The 16,200-nt window shown below is 37.3% G+C and overlaps 1 pseudogene; it reads left to right on the forward strand.

Annotated features, from left to right (window-relative positions):
- Nucleotides 1-16,200, forward strand: part of LOC140847604 (uncharacterized) — a 195,087-nt pseudogene that overhangs the window by 159,199 nt on the left and 19,688 nt on the right.

The following is a 16,200-nucleotide window of genomic DNA, read 5'->3' on the forward strand; positions in this document are numbered from 1 at the left end:
TGTCTGGAATCAAGAGGCCTTTAAAAGTTCAATCTGAAATTCCTTACAAAAAGTTCCAGGAGCCAAGATGGTGGTGTGAGTAAAGCAGTGGAAATCTCCTCCCCAAACCACATATATCTATGAAAATATAACAAAAACAACTCTTCCTAGAATAAAGACCAGAGGACACAGGAAAACATCCAGACCACATCCACACCTGCGAGAATCCAGCACCTTGCAAAGGTGGTAAGATACAAACCCCAGCCTGGTGGGTCACAAGCACCCATCCCTCAAGCTTCTGGTGGGAGGAGAGGAGTCAAAGTGGGAAGGAGAAGGAGCCCAGGACTACTGAAAACACAGACCCAGCCATCCAGACCAGAGCACAAACACAGTGCATGCGCGGGGCCCTGGATTCAAGGGAAACAGGGCAGCAAGAATGGTGAGCAGGTATCAGAGGCCAGCGCCAGAGGACAAAAGAAAAGAGAGCGACCATCTTTTATTGATTTTTTTCATTTTTTGTTGTTTTGTTGTGGTGAGTGTTTTCTGGAAGTCTTAAAGGGACAGGGACGCCAATACTAGGGAAAGAGGGCAGCAAGACTGTCAAGCGTGTACTGGAGGCCAGTGCCAGAGGACAAAAGAAAAGCAAGAGATCACCTTTTTGAGTGTGTGTGTGTGTGTGTGTGTGTGTGGTCGTTGCTTTGTTTTGGCGGGTACTTTTTGGAAGGCTTAAAGGGGCAGGGCAGGACATTTAGTCCAGAGTTAGGGAATCCAGGGATGTCTGAGCACTCTAATCCCCTTGGCTGCAGAGAGCACAGAGACCCCTTATGGAGATAAATAGCCTCCCGGCCTCTCCCCTTCCAATGAAACTCCACCACTTTGGAGTAGCAGCCCAAGCCAGGCCACACCCACAGCAAGAGCAGAGAGAAACTCCATAGTAGCCAAGCAGGAGGCAGAAGCCCTGTCTGTGTGCAGCTATCCAGCACAAGCCACTAGAGGTCGCTATTCTCCCAGGAGAGGAAGGCCACAAACCAAAAAGAAGGGAAGTTATTCTAGCCATCACTAGACCCAGCTCAGCAAACTACTCCTAACTTCATGAAAAGACAAAATTATAGGCAAACCAAGATCACAGAGACACCAGAGAAGGAAACATAACTGACCAGTCTTCCAGACAAAGAATTCAAAATAAAAATCATAAACATGCTGATAAAGATGCAGAGAAATACACAAGATAAAATGGGATGAAGTCCAAAAGGAGATCACAGATGCCAGAAAGGAGATTACAGAAAAGAAATAAACTCTGGAAGGATTTATAAGCAGAATGGATAAGGTACAAGACGCCATTGATGGAATTGAAGCCAGAGAACAGGAACGAATAGAAGCTGACATAGAGAGAGATAAAAGGATGTCCAGGAATGTAACAATATTAAGAGAACTGTGTGACCAATCCAAAAAGAACAATACCCGTATTATAGGGGTACCAGAAGAAGAAGAGAGAGGAAAAGGGAAGTAAAGTATCTTGGAAGAAATAATTGATGAAAACTTCCCCAAACTGGGGAAGGAAATAATCGAACAGACCAGAGAAATACACAGAACCCCCAACAGAAAAGACCCAAGGAGGACAACACCAAGACACATAATAATAAAAATGGCAAAGGTCAAGGACAAGGAAAGAGTTTTAAAGGCAGCTAGAGAGAAAAAGGTCACCTATAAAGGAAAACCCATCAGGTTAACATCAGACTTCTTGATAGAAATTCTACAGGCCAGAAGAGAATGGCATGACATATTTAATGCAAGAAACAGAAAGGCCTTGAACCAAGGATACTGTATCCAGCACTAGTATCATTTAAATATGATGGCAGGATTAAACAATTCCCACAGAAGCAAAAGCTGAGGGAATGTGCTTCCCACAAACCACCTCTACAGGGCATCCTACAGGGACTGCTCTAGATGGGAGCACTCCTAGAAAGAGCACAGAAGAGAACTCCCAACATATGAAGAATGGAGGAGGAGGAATAAAAAGGGAGAGAAGAAAAGAATCTCCAGACAGTGAATATAACAGCTCAATAAATGAGCTAAGTTAGGCAATAAGATACTAAAGAGGCTAACCTTGAACCTTTGGTAACCAAGAATTTAAAGCCTGCAATGGCAATAAGTACATATCTCTAAATAGTCACCCTAAATGTAAATGGACTTAATGCACCAATCAAAAGACACAGAGTAAGAGAATGGATAAAAACATCTATATGCTGCTTACAAGAAACTCACCTCAAACCCAAAGACATGTACAGACTAAAAATCAAGGGATGGAAAAACATATTTCAGGCAAACAATAGCGAGAAGAAAGCAGGGATGCCAGTACTAATATAGGAGAAAATAGAATTAAAAACAAAGAAAGTAACAAGAAATAAAGAAGGACACTACATAATGATAAAGGGCTCAGCCCAACAAGAGAATATGACCATTCTAAGTATATATGTACCCAACACAGGAGCACCAGCATATGTGAAAAAAATACTAACAGAACAACAGGGGGAAATAGACTGCAATGCATTCAATTTAGGAGACTTCAACACACTACTCACCCCAAAGGATAGATCCATGGGGCAGAAAATAAGTAAAGACACGGAAGCACTGAACAACACAGTAGAGCAGATAGACCTAACAGACATCTATAGAACTCTACATGCAAAAGCAACAGGATATACATTTTTCTCAAGTGTACATGGAACATTCTCCAGAAGAGACCACATACTAGCCCACAAATAGAGCCTCAGCAAAATCCAAAGTATTGAAATTGTACCAACCAATTTTTCAGACAACAAAGGTATAAAAGTAGAAATAAATTCTACAAAGAAAACAAAAAGGCTAAACATATGGAGGCTTAACAACATGCTCCTGAATAATCAATGGATCAATGAACAAATTAAAATAGACATCAAGGAATATATGGAAACAAATGACAACAACAACACAAAGCCCCAACTTCTGTGGAACCCAGCAAAAGCAGTCCTAAAAGGAAAGTATATAGCAATCCAGGCACACTTAAAGAAGGAAGAACAATCCAAATGAATAGTCTGACATCACAAATCTTGAAATTGGAAAAAAAAAGAACAAATGAGGCCTAACATGAGCAGAAGGAAGGACATAATAAAGATCAGAGAAGAAATAAAATTTAGAAGAATAAAACAATAGCAAAAATCAATGAAACCAAGAGCTGGTTCTTCGAGAAAATAAACAAAATAGATAAGCCTCTAGCCCAACTTATTAAGAGAAAAAGAGAATCAACACAAATCAACATAATCAGAAATGAGAAGGGAAAAATCACGACAGACTCCACAGAAATGCAAAGAATTATTAAAGACTACTATGAAAACCTATATGCAAACAAGCTGGAAAACCGAGAAGAAATGGACAACTTCCTAGAAAAATACAACCTCCCAAGACTGACCAAGGAAGAAACACAAAAGTTAAACAAACCAATTATGAGCAAAGAAATGGAAACGGTAATCAAAAAATGACCCAAGAACAAAGCACCCGGGCTGGACGGATTTAACTCAGAATTTTATCATACACACAGAGAAGACATAATACCCATTCTCCTTTAAGTTTACCAAAAAATAGAAGAAGAGGGAATATTCCCAAACTCATTCTATGTAGCCAACATTACCCTAATACCAAAACCAGGTAAACACCCCACCAAAAAAGAAAATTGCAGAGCAATATCCCTGATGAATGTAGATGCAAAAATACTTAATAAAATATTAGCAAACCAAATTCAAAAGGAAATCAAAAGGACCATGAACCATGACCAAGTAGGATTAATCCCAGGGATGCAAGGACGGTACAACATTCGAAAATCCATCAACATCATCCACCACAACAACAAAAAGAAAGACAAAAACCACATGATCATCTCCACAGATGCTGAAAAAGCATTTGACAAAATTCAACATCCATTCAGGATAAAAACTCTCAGCAAAATGGGAATAGAGGGCAAGTTCCTCAACATCATAAACCCACAGTCAACATTATACTGAACAGCGAGAAGCTAAAAGCTTTTCCTTTGAGATCGGGAACTAGACAGGGATGCCCACTCTCCCCACTGCTATTTAACATAGTACTGGAGGTCCTAGCCATGGCAATCAGACAAAACAAAGAAATACAAGGAATCCAGATTGGTAAAGAAGAAGTTAAACTGTCACTATTTGCAGATGATATGATATTGTACATAAAAAACCCTAAAGACTCCACCCCAAAACTAATAGAACTGATATTGGAATAACACAAAGTTGCAGGATACAAAATTAACACACAGAAATCTGTAGCTTTCCTATACACTAACAATGAACCAATAGAAAGAGAAACCAGGAAAACAATTCCATTCACAATTGCATCAAAAAGAATAACATACCTAGGAATAAAACTAACCAAAGAAGTGAATTACCTATACTCTGAAAACTACAAGTCACTCTAAGAGAAATTAAAGTGGACACTAACAAATGGAAACTCATCCAATGGTCTTGGCTAGGAAGAAACAATATCGTCAAAATAGCCATCCTCCCCAAATCAATATACAGATTAGATGCAGTCCCTATCAAATTACCAGCGACATTCTTCAATGAACTGAAACAAATAATTCAAAAATTCATATGGAAACAACAAAGAACCCAAAGAGCCAAAGCCATCCTGAGAAAGAAGAATAAAGAAGGGGGGAATCTCTCTCCCCAACTTCAAGCTCTACTACAAAGCCACAGTAATCAAGACAATTTGGTATTGGCACAAGAACAGAGCCACAGACCAGTGGAACAGACTAGAGACTTCAGACATTAACCCAAATATATATGGTCAGTTAATATTTGACAAAGGAGCCATGGACATACAATGGCAAAATGACAGTCTCTTCAACAGATGGTGCTGGCAAAATTGGACAGCTACATGTAGGAGAATGAAAATGGACCATTGTCTAACCCCATATACAAAAGTAAACTCAAAATAGATCAAAGACCTCAATGTAAGTCATGAAACCATTAAACTCTTGGAAAAAAACATAGGCAAAACATTAGACATAAACATGAGTGACCTCTTCTTGAACATATCTCCCCAGGCAAGGAAAACAATACCAAAAATGAACCAATGGGACTAGATTAAGCTGAAAAGCTTCTATACTGCAAAAGACACCATCAATGGAACAAAAAGGAACCCTACAGTACGGGAGAATATATTTGTAAATGACAGATCTGATAAAGGGATGAGGTCCAAAATATATAAAGAGATCACATGCCGCAACAAACAAAAATCAAATAATTTAATTAAAAAATGGGCAGAGGAACTGAACAGACATTTCTCCAAAATAGAAATGCAGATGGCCAACAGACACATGAAAAGATGCTCCACATTGCTAATTATCAGAGAAATGCAAATTAAAACCACAATGATGTATCACCTCACACCAGTAAGGATGACTGCCATCCAAAAGACGAACAATAACAAATGTTGGCGAGGTTGTGGAGAAAGGGGAACCCTCCTACACTGCTGGTGGGAATGTAAATTAGTTCAACCATTGTGGAAAGCAGTACGGAGGTATATCAAAATGCTTGAAACAGACTTACCATTTGACCCAGGAATTCCACTCCTAGTAATTTACCCTAACAATGCAGCAATCAATTATGAGAAAGAGAGATGCACCCCTATGTTTATCGCAGCACTATTTACAATAGCCAAAAATTGGAAGCAACCTAAATGTTCATCAATAGATGAATGGATAAAGAAGATGTGGTATATATACACAATGGAATACTACTCAGCCATAAGAAGAGGGCAAATCCTACCATTTGCAGCAACATGGATGGAGCTGGAGGGTATTATGCTCAGTGAAATAAGCCAAACAGAGAAAGAGAAATACCAAATAATTTCACTCATCTGTGGAGTATAAGAACAAAGGAGAAACTGAAGGAACAAAACAGCAGCAGAAGCACAGAACCCATGAATGGACTGACAGGTACCAAAGGAAAAGGGACTGGGGAGGATGGGTGGGTAGGGAGGGAAAGGGTGGGGTGAGAAGAAAGGGGGTATTATGATTACCATGCAAATTGGGGGGTGGAAGAAAGGGGTGGGCTGTACAACACAGAGAAGACAAGTAGTGATTATAAAACATTTTGCTACGCTGATGGACAGTGACTGTAAGGGGGTTGTGGGGGGACCTGGTAAAGCGGAGAGCCTAGTAAACATAATATTCATCATGTAAATGTAGATTAGTGATAAGAAAAAATGTAAGAAAGAAAAAGGGGTTTACTCCCTGATAAGTTAAAACAAACTGTAAATCAATGATTAATGCATGCTTTAAATATCCATAATTTTGACCACTTATATGGGGTCAGATGATCGGTTATGCAGGTGTATTTTTCTGATAATATTCCTTTCTCTTGAAAAAAAAAAAAGAAGTTCCTGTGTGGTGACCTCCAGTGAGTTATACAAAATGGTATAAAGAGCATATAAAAATGCAGGCAAAAGGTCTGTTTGTGTTTATACAGAGGATCAAAACCTAATTTCGCTACCCAGAAAATGAACTAAGATAAGATATGAAAAAGAACTTCCAACATCAGCACTCTCTGGAAGACTCATACCAGAAGGTGATCATCAAAAAACCTCAACTAAGATCCACGCGCTGCTACAGCTGCTAACCCTAGATAAACTCATAAAAAGGGGCTCATACATTACCACATTACTTTGGAATCATCAAGCATCAATAATGCACATGAAAAATTTTTGTAAGTTTGGCCTGTATAAAACAATTGATCTTTTTTCTTTGGCATATTGAAAAAATCTACTGTCACTCTATTTTCTTTGCAAAAAAAAGTGTACTTCAAGGAAAATAACCAGACATATTTTAAAGGGTCAATACAAAGTTTAGACAAAAATGAAATTACAAAACCAAATTTTTTACTTTACTTATAGTAACTCAATGCACAATTAAATCAATTACCCCACAATGTAGGAACGATGTCCCCTCACTTTGCAGAGGAGGAAATGGAGGCCCAGAGAGGTTACCTGACAATAAGCCCAAGGCCATTTAACATGTGAACGTTGGAGCTGGAATTTGAACACAAGAGGCCTGGCATTAGAGCAAGCCCCAAAATAATCTGCCCTGATGTATAAGATGTTTGGAACTCACTCGGCCACTTTGCTAGAAATTCAGTCTTCCTATCATGTTAAATGTGTAGTCGAAGGTGAGCAGGCTCATTTTACAGATTAAATATTTTCAACCAAGTTAACAATGAACTAATAAAAAGATACTGACACACTTACTTCTTTGGAAAATAGAATTCTTTTATTCCCTAAAATCAGATTAGATGAAAATTCTTTTGAATTTAAGACTAATATTGTAATTGTCATTCAAACAAATTAACCCAGGTTAGTTCTCTGTAAGCTAATTAGTTCTTTATCTTACTGAAAAAGGCCAAAAGAGTAAATGATTTCAAGACCTAGCAGAGGAGTGCTTTAGAGGGATGAAAAATAGTGGTTGACAGTTATGCTCACAGTGACCCAAATTCCTATATGTCTACTCAATTATTCTGTAATATTTATGTCACATTTTTATGACAGTCACAAGCACGATATAAAAGACTTGTTTAATGAAGGAAAGAATCATTGAAATCTATTAGTAGTTTTATATCAGACTAAAATTATACAAATGTGGAACATAATGTGAAGTTGCCAGAGGGGGCTGACAATTATTTCAGGAGGAGTCCTGAGGGTTGCATGTTTCCCAAACTAGGTGGGTTTTAGAACAAAGTTCAGTATGCACAAGAATTTATCAAAAATATGAATTGCCCTCTTACAAAATGTCAAGTCTTCTGTTGCAAATTTTCTCAATACAACATATGAATAGAATGACCCTACTCATAATTCAAAGAGTAGAGCTGAGAATGTTCTGCAGTCGGATTAATCAGAACCTACCAGGTAGCATCTGGAAGTGGGTGGTGTTCCCAGAGGGTGTGTATTGAGGAGGGCTCAGCAGCATTTATGTCCTACATTCATATGGCTCCTCCCTGTCCTTGAACAAACAAGATGGGAAAGGGAAAGAATGACAATAGGAGAGAAGGGACAAAAACCACAATCTTAACTCCAGAACCTTCCTTGATATGAGAGCATATGGTAGAAACACCTGCAAAGTAGGACATTCAACAGATGGGCAGTTACAGATACAGAAGTTGTTCAAAATTTGAAGATTCCTTCCCATCAATTTGGGTATTATTTGGAAAATGGCTGGACTAACACACCACTCAAAATCTTTAATTTCTTCACATATGAAAAAGGAATAAGAACCTCAAACTTTTGGAGAAAACAGAAAGCTAGAACACATGCAAATTGGAAAGTGCTGTTCAAGAAGTAAGGTGCTCTAATGAAAACTGCCCCTACGGAGTTGGCACATTGCTCAGAGGCAATATTGATGCGGCTTTTTAAAAATTAAAAGTGCCAATTTTATTTTACAAACAGTTAAAGATCATATAGCTAGGGGGCAAAGAGGAGGGCAAATATTGGTTGGATATTGTTAAAATAAACCTTGGAGAATTTTTTGTAAGGTGGTATACAGCTTACATAAAGTAAAACCTCTTCAGATGCAATTTTAAAAAACTGTTATGATTTATATTCAGGAAACTTGAAAAATGTCATTCAAATGGGGAAGAATTGGTGTAAAGAGTAACAGGAAAAATCTCAGTCCCAAAGTATCCTTTGTGACCAGTATGTAAAATTGCCTGTTAAAAATTATTTATTTCATATTAATAAGGAGAAAAAAAGCAAAGTACAGGATCCTGTGCATTGTGCTATAATTTAGATAAGAGTTCTCTCTCTCTCACACACACAGAGACACACACTTGTATGTACATTAAACAAGCATATGTGAGAATATGCAGAAAACTCCCAAGTAGGTTACATTTAGAAGGGGGAGAAAATTGGGAGATGAAGGAATAGTGTTAAGAAAAAGGGTTAATTATAAATTGTTTTTGTTTTAAATTTTGAACGTCATGGATGTTATTAGTAATTTCAAGACTTAATACAATGGAATTCCTTTTTTTAAGGAAGTCAACAGGTGTTTCCTTTCCAGAAGTCTGCTTATGAATTAAAGGTAGAGTAACCTGTATAAGATGGAGAGGAAATTTAGGGACCTTTGTGTTTAGTAAACATCAAAGGTGAAACCATCATTCAGGACTCGGTGCAACAGGGAAAGCATGAGTGGGGACTGTGGGTCTCCACACCTGGAAGGAGCATGCAAACACCACCTACAAAGCTAACTGCCAATCATTAAAAACTGGAATAAAGAGACTTACCTCACTGTTGTGTTGCTTAAATGAAATCACCTCTGTAATGTGGATCTCATAGGCCTCCCAAATAAGAAGAGCAGAAACAATGAAGGCAGTCGACCCTCTGAAGCCAGATGATTCCAACTCCATCATTTAAAACTCTATGGTTTCAGTGACTGTACTCTCGAACTATTTTCCCAAATGTGAAACCTTTGTTAGATTAATCATTTACAATTATATTCTCCTACACTGTAACTTGCTTTTTTCTTAGGTTGATGGTGTTCTTTAGTCCCACTTGTTCACTTTTTATTTTGTTTTGCTTGCCATGCGGGATGTGTCCAGAAAAAAAATTGCTCAAGCCAACGTTTAAGAGATTTTTTTTTTTGACTATGTTTTGTTCCAGGAGTTGTATGGTTTCAGGTTTTACATTCAAATTTTTAATCCATTTTGACTTGATTTTGCGTGCAAGGGTAAGACAGTGATCAGTTTCATTCTCTTCAATGGAGCTGTTCAGTTTTTCCAACACCATTGACTGAGAGACTGTATTTTCCCCATCGTATATTATTGCCTCCTTTATCACATTGATTTGCCTCATATGCATGGGTTTAATTCTGGGCTCTTTACTCTGTTCCATTGATCTATGGGTCTGTTCTTGTGCCAGCACCATACTCTTTAGATTACTATAGCTTTGAAGCATAGCTTGAAGTCAGGGAGCATAATAACCCTAGCTATATTCTTTCTTAATATTTCTTTGGCTATTTGGGGGTGTTTTGTGTGTCCATATGAGCTTCAGGATTATTTGCTATAGTTAATTAAATAGATAATCTTATAAGTAAGTGGTGCTAGACCACCTGGTCCTCCACATGCAGAAAAAAAAAATTAATCTAGGTACAGACATTATTAACTTGACAAAATTTAAGTCAAAATAATTTACAGATCCAAATGTAAAATGCAAAATTATAGAACTGGAGAAAACCTATATAACCTTGGGGATGGCAATGACTTTTTAGATATAACAGCCAAGACATGGTCCACAAAAGAAGTAATCAATCAACTGAATTTAATTAAAATTAAAAACTTCTGTGAAAGACAATGTCAAAAGAATGAGAATAAGCTACAGACTGGGATAAAATATTTGCAAAAGACACACCTAATAAAGGACTGTTAATCAAAAGATAGAAAGAACTCTTAAAACTCTGTATGGAAAAAACCAGGTTTAAAATTCAATGAAATACCTTGACAGATGCCCCATAAAGATGGAAAATAAGCATATGTAAAGATGCTCAACATCATATGTCATCAGGGAAATGCAAACTAACTAAACCAGTGAGATAGCCCAATATACCTATTGGAATGACCAAAATCTAGAGCAATGGCAAGGGAAAATATTGGCAAGGATGTGGAGCCACAGGAACTCTGAATCATTACTGGTTATGCTGTAAAACTGTACAGTCATTTTGGAAGACAGTCTGGCAGTTTCTTGCAAAACTGCACATATTCTTACCATATGACCCAGCAACCAAATTCTTTAGTATTTACTTGAAGGAGTTGAAAACATGTCCACACAAAATCCTCCATGAAGCCAATCAAAACAATACAGGGTTGGCACAAAAACAAACATACAGATGAATGAAACAAAATAGGCCAAAAATGAACCCACATGTATATGGTAAATTAATTTACAACAGGAGCCAAGGATGTACAATGGGTAAAAACAGTCTCATTAGTAAATGGTGCTGAGATAAGCGGACAGCCACTTGCAAAAGAAGGAAACTGGATCACTATCTTACCCATACACAAAAGATCAAGTCAAAACGTATTAAAAACTGAATGGAAAACCTGAAACTGTACAACTCCTAGAGGAAAACGCAGGCAGTAAACTGTTTGACTTCAGTCTTGGGCATGATTTTTTAGATTTGACACCAAAGGAAAGGCAACAATAGCAAAATAAATAAGTGGGATACATCAAACTAAAAAGCTACTGCACAGCAAAGGATTCCATCAACAAAATGAACAGACAACGTACTGAATGGGAAAAAATATTGCAAATGATATATCTCATAAGAGTTAATATCAAAAATCTATAAAGAATGCATACAAATCAACACCGAAAGAACAATCTGATTAAAAAGTGGACAGAGGATCTGAGTAGACATTTTTCCTAAGAAGACATCCAGATCAGGGACAGACACATGAAAAGTTGTTCAGCATCACTAATCACTAGGGAAATGCAAATTAAAACCACAAAGCATTCTCGTTTAGCCCATAGTAGGCTGTAGAAGATCTGTAAGAGTGGCTGTTATCGAAAGAGAAGGAACAGGATGTGCTGGTGCAGTGTGGAGAAAAGGGAACCCTTGTGAACTGTTGGTGGGAATGGTAAATTGGTGCAACTACTATGGAAAACAGTGCAGTTTCCTCAGAGAGATAAAAATAGAGCTTGCATATATAATCCAGCAAATTGACTTCTGGGTATGCATCTCAACGAAGTAAAAACATTACCTTACAAAGACATTTACAGTCCCATGCTCATTGCAGTATTATTTACAATAGCAAAGATATGGAAGCAACCTATGTGTCCAAGTCTCCAAAGGAAGAAGGAGTGGTGCCCTACTAGGGTAATGAGCCAGCAGCAAGTAACCTCACAGAGAACTGGGGTCAGTGGAGGAAAGCAGCATACTCAGCTGATCACAGGGTCCTGGGAACAAGTCCCTATCCGTTAGAAACTTTATTCTTTGACGTGTTGCCTAACTTTTTGTTTTAGATTTTGGGTTAAACATCTTGTCACTGCTCTTCAAATAGCTTTTAAGTTTAGTAAGGTTAATAACTCAAGTTATTATTGGTTTGGTTATCTGGAGTAAAAATTCATCTTTTATACTTTTATCACTCTTTGTTTGAAAGTAAACAGTTTGTTAATCTAATGTGCGGCTTCCTGACTTAAAATATGTGCTGCCTTTTTATGTTGAGTAGTCAAAACTATAGTGTTTGACTCATCACCATCATTCTTTTAAATGACCTACAAAGTTGTTGCAAATTTATTTACATGTGCTATTTACATTCAGATTTAAATAGCATTCTAGATGTGAACTCGATAAACACATATCTCATAAAATAATTCATGTTTTAAAGGATTATTTTTTATCAAACACAGCTCTAATCCCTTATGTAATTTTGTGTACTTGACATGGTTGTGTAACAGTTAAATAATGCTGCTTAGCTGTCAAGGTGGTGGCATAACGCTTGGCTTTTTGATATTTCCTCCTGATTGCTCCTATGTAAGCATGATGGGCTATGCTAAAGCAAATGGCTATTCAGTTTATTAAAAATCAGATAATTACAAAGAAAAGGGTCTGACACAGGCACTTTCAGTCACCCAAGCCTTGCATATATAACCAGAACATACAGTAAGCATATCTAACAGGTGATAACCACACCTTTTTTCTCTCAACCCCAAAGTGGTTAATATGATCATCTTCTTTTATAAATGTGACTATAAAAAGTTAAACAAATCACTTGTAGTTTTTGTAAGTACTAAATAACATGCCATATCTGTTTGCTTATGGATATGCTGTAATGTAACTACTTTCTGAAATCTAATTAACACATTTTTATGGTGTTTCAAAATTAAAAGTTGTATTATATTCTCAATTGTAAAACTGTGAAACAAAATGATGAGATCGTCCATCTCAAATGTCATAACTGGCAGTATGAAGACAAGTGAGTCATAGCCTTCAAACATCCAAGGTGTAGATAATTTAGCAGCTAAAACCCAAGTCACACACACCTGTTACTCTGCATGGCTCTGATCCCCAAGGTTGTCATATTTACCTGACTCTGCTTTGAATCTTCTTGATCCCTCAATATTCCATTTCAACTTATGGGCTTTGAATTACTGCCCTGGGAGATCATTATTCCTAGTTTGACTTCGGAATTTGGACCTGATGTAATATTCCCTTGCTTCTCCTTTAGCCGAGCAAAGTACTAACTCTAGCCCCACTCATACTTTCTTATTTACTTCAAAGTTGCCAATCCAGCCATCTGGTTCCAGAATTATTTTCAATTCCCACTGCCCAATTCTCTTTGAGCTAATTGGTCACAACGTTATCTCATTCTTTATTGTATCAGTGAAAAACATTCCAGTTTCCACCAGAACCATTTTGTTTTCTTGATATAAACCAAACGTTCAGTGATACTTTAAACTTCAGGGTAATTTTTCTTCATCTGAGAACTAAATGAGTATTACTGGATCAAGGTATTAGAATGCATTGTGTAGTATGTGAAACATAAAAAATAGGGACATTCTAAAACGACTTCATGGTAATAGAAGTAGGAAATTTAACAATATAATATTCCATAACAACATTTAATAATTGAGTGACAATGATTTTTCATTTCTTTCAATTTAATAAAATTACACAATTTCCTAATACTTACTAAACAAATGGCTGGGCAAAAAATCTGTTTCCTTCTATTTTGTAAAAGACTAAAACAAATTAAAACTGAGTTATATAGACATGCTGACTTTATAGTATGAATAATAGTAGAAAATACATTTTATGTGGCAGATTTATTAAAAATTACTTTCTCACGTCTAATTAGATCACTCTTCATACTGCTCTCCTTTTAGAATTATTAGAGCTCTCCCAATTTTAAGTAAGAGAAATCCTACACATGCTATGTTAAGAAAATGAAATACACTGGTTTACAAATCTCAAAATCCTAAAGCATATCTAGCTTCAGGTATTTCTCGAATTCTTTCTCAGGTCTTTGGCTTTTACTCCATTGTTGTTTTCCTTCTCTCTTGATGTTGAACTTCCTCATTCTCATGTACACAAGATAGCCAAAGCACCTTCATTTTACATCCTACCAGCTTAGCAACCACAGTGGACAATGAATGATCATTTTCAGTAGTTCCAGCCAGTATCTCTGATTCAACTCTTATATTCCCTTTTGGTCACATGCCCATACCTAAACCAGTTATCATGATCAGCAATTTGAGTATGTCCACTGGACAGGGCGGCATCATGTTTCCTTTCCTTCTCTACAGCAGTAAACTCAGCTCAGCCTAAGCAGTGGAATGCAGACTGAGGAATAGGCTTTTCCTTCTGGAAAACCAGGGTGCTATTATCATGTGGGACAAATGGATGCTGAGCAGGCAGAAACAAAATCCACTGTTTCTTCTCAAACAGTAACAAAACATCTTAATCAGTACCTTATTTCCTACAGGAAAATAATCAAAATCCAATCTACAATCTGTGTCAATTATTCCTTCTGGGGTTAGTTGAACATTTCCATCCCAACTCCATCACTGAGGCCACAGTTGCCCAAGCAAACCAAGGTTTTCCCAGTCTACTCCTTATGTTTGATGTACACTCTCTTTACCAACACATACTGGTATGCCACTTTCCACCTATAGAAACTAATAATTTTTCATATGTAAATGTTGTAATGTCTGTGAAATATTTCCATCTTCCATTATTGTCATCACAGAGTTCTCTGTACTGACACAATACCATACACATAAATCTTTTATAGCATATAATATACTGTATTTCAGTAGTTTCCCTCACCTGGAGTGTGAATTACTTGGGAGCATACACCGCTGCAACATTTGACATATCTCTACTGCCTAGGACAGTAAATGACTCAGTTTATGTTGGACAGATTATTAAGTTGAGTTGAATAATGTCTCAAATCCATAAGGCAAATCATATTCTTACATGAACAATTTGAACGAAAGATTACCAAGCAAGTGTTAAATGGAGACGGAATATTAAGGAGTCCAGAAACTCTAACAGGTCTCCTTCATACAGCATTGCAAATAAGCAGCATTTTCACCAAACCATCTTGGCTGCACTAACATGCCCAGAACAAAATAAACCAAATCAGTTCTCATTACAGTAAGCAAAATAACTATTATGGTTCTGCTCTAAAAGTCCATGTGATGTTCTGGCTAGTTTTATTTAAGTAGCATTTACAATATTTTTGAGAGAGGAAGACAGAAATGAAACTGGACACATTTGCGGAAAACTCCTTAAAGAATTCTCTGGGTGAATAGAAAACCTGCCAAAGCTTTTTTGTTTCTTTTTTGGTTTTCTCAACAGAGGCTTGAGGGTTTGTATAATTCATGATGAAGCCATGAAATGTTAAAACGAGAGGATCCAACTAAAGATATTCGGCTATGGGCCTGGAGAATTATAAAAAACTTTTGCCTATTTAGTGTCTACGATTTGAGGAACACACAAGGAGAGAAGACAGACTTCCCTGGGTGTCTGAAAAAGAATTGTTGTATTTAACTAGCATGACTTTGACATGGCATTTTGAAAAAGGCAATCATATGTGATTTGACATACAAATAACAGGCACTGAGAAGCCTCCTGAAAGCCTGAGAATAAGCTCATGTGGGTAAAATTAGTACGGAATAGGCCTTGGCAATACTTGCTATTTTTATTGTGTGTGTGTGGTTAATTGAAGTATCATTGATACACAATCTTCTGTTGGTTTCAAATATACACCAGAGTGCTTCAGCCGTTACTGACATTATTAAATCCTCACCCTCTCTTCTGTGCTTACTATGTATCAACATAGAAAGGTGTTACAGAATCACACCCTGCATTCTCCAAGCTGTACCACCATCCCTGTGACCAACTCCCATTGTGTTTATGAATTATGGTGCCTCTTTATCCCCCTCACTATACCGACCCACCCATCCCAACCCCTCCTCCTTGGTAGCAACAAGTCACTTCTCAGTGTCTTTGAGTTTGCTGCTGTTTTATTCCATTTTGTCTTGTTTTCATATCCCACAAATAAGTGAAATCAGAAGGTATTTGCCACTGAGCATAAAATAAGACCCTCCTACCTGGAGTCCAGAACCTATTTGGTAATAATGGGCACCTAGACAATTGAACTGAACAATCCCTGG

Source organism: Manis javanica, unplaced genomic scaffold (assembly GCF_040802235.1).
Source record: "Manis javanica isolate MJ-LG unplaced genomic scaffold, MJ_LKY HiC_scaffold_24, whole genome shotgun sequence".
Lineage (NCBI taxonomy): Eukaryota > Metazoa > Chordata > Mammalia > Pholidota > Manidae > Manis > Manis javanica.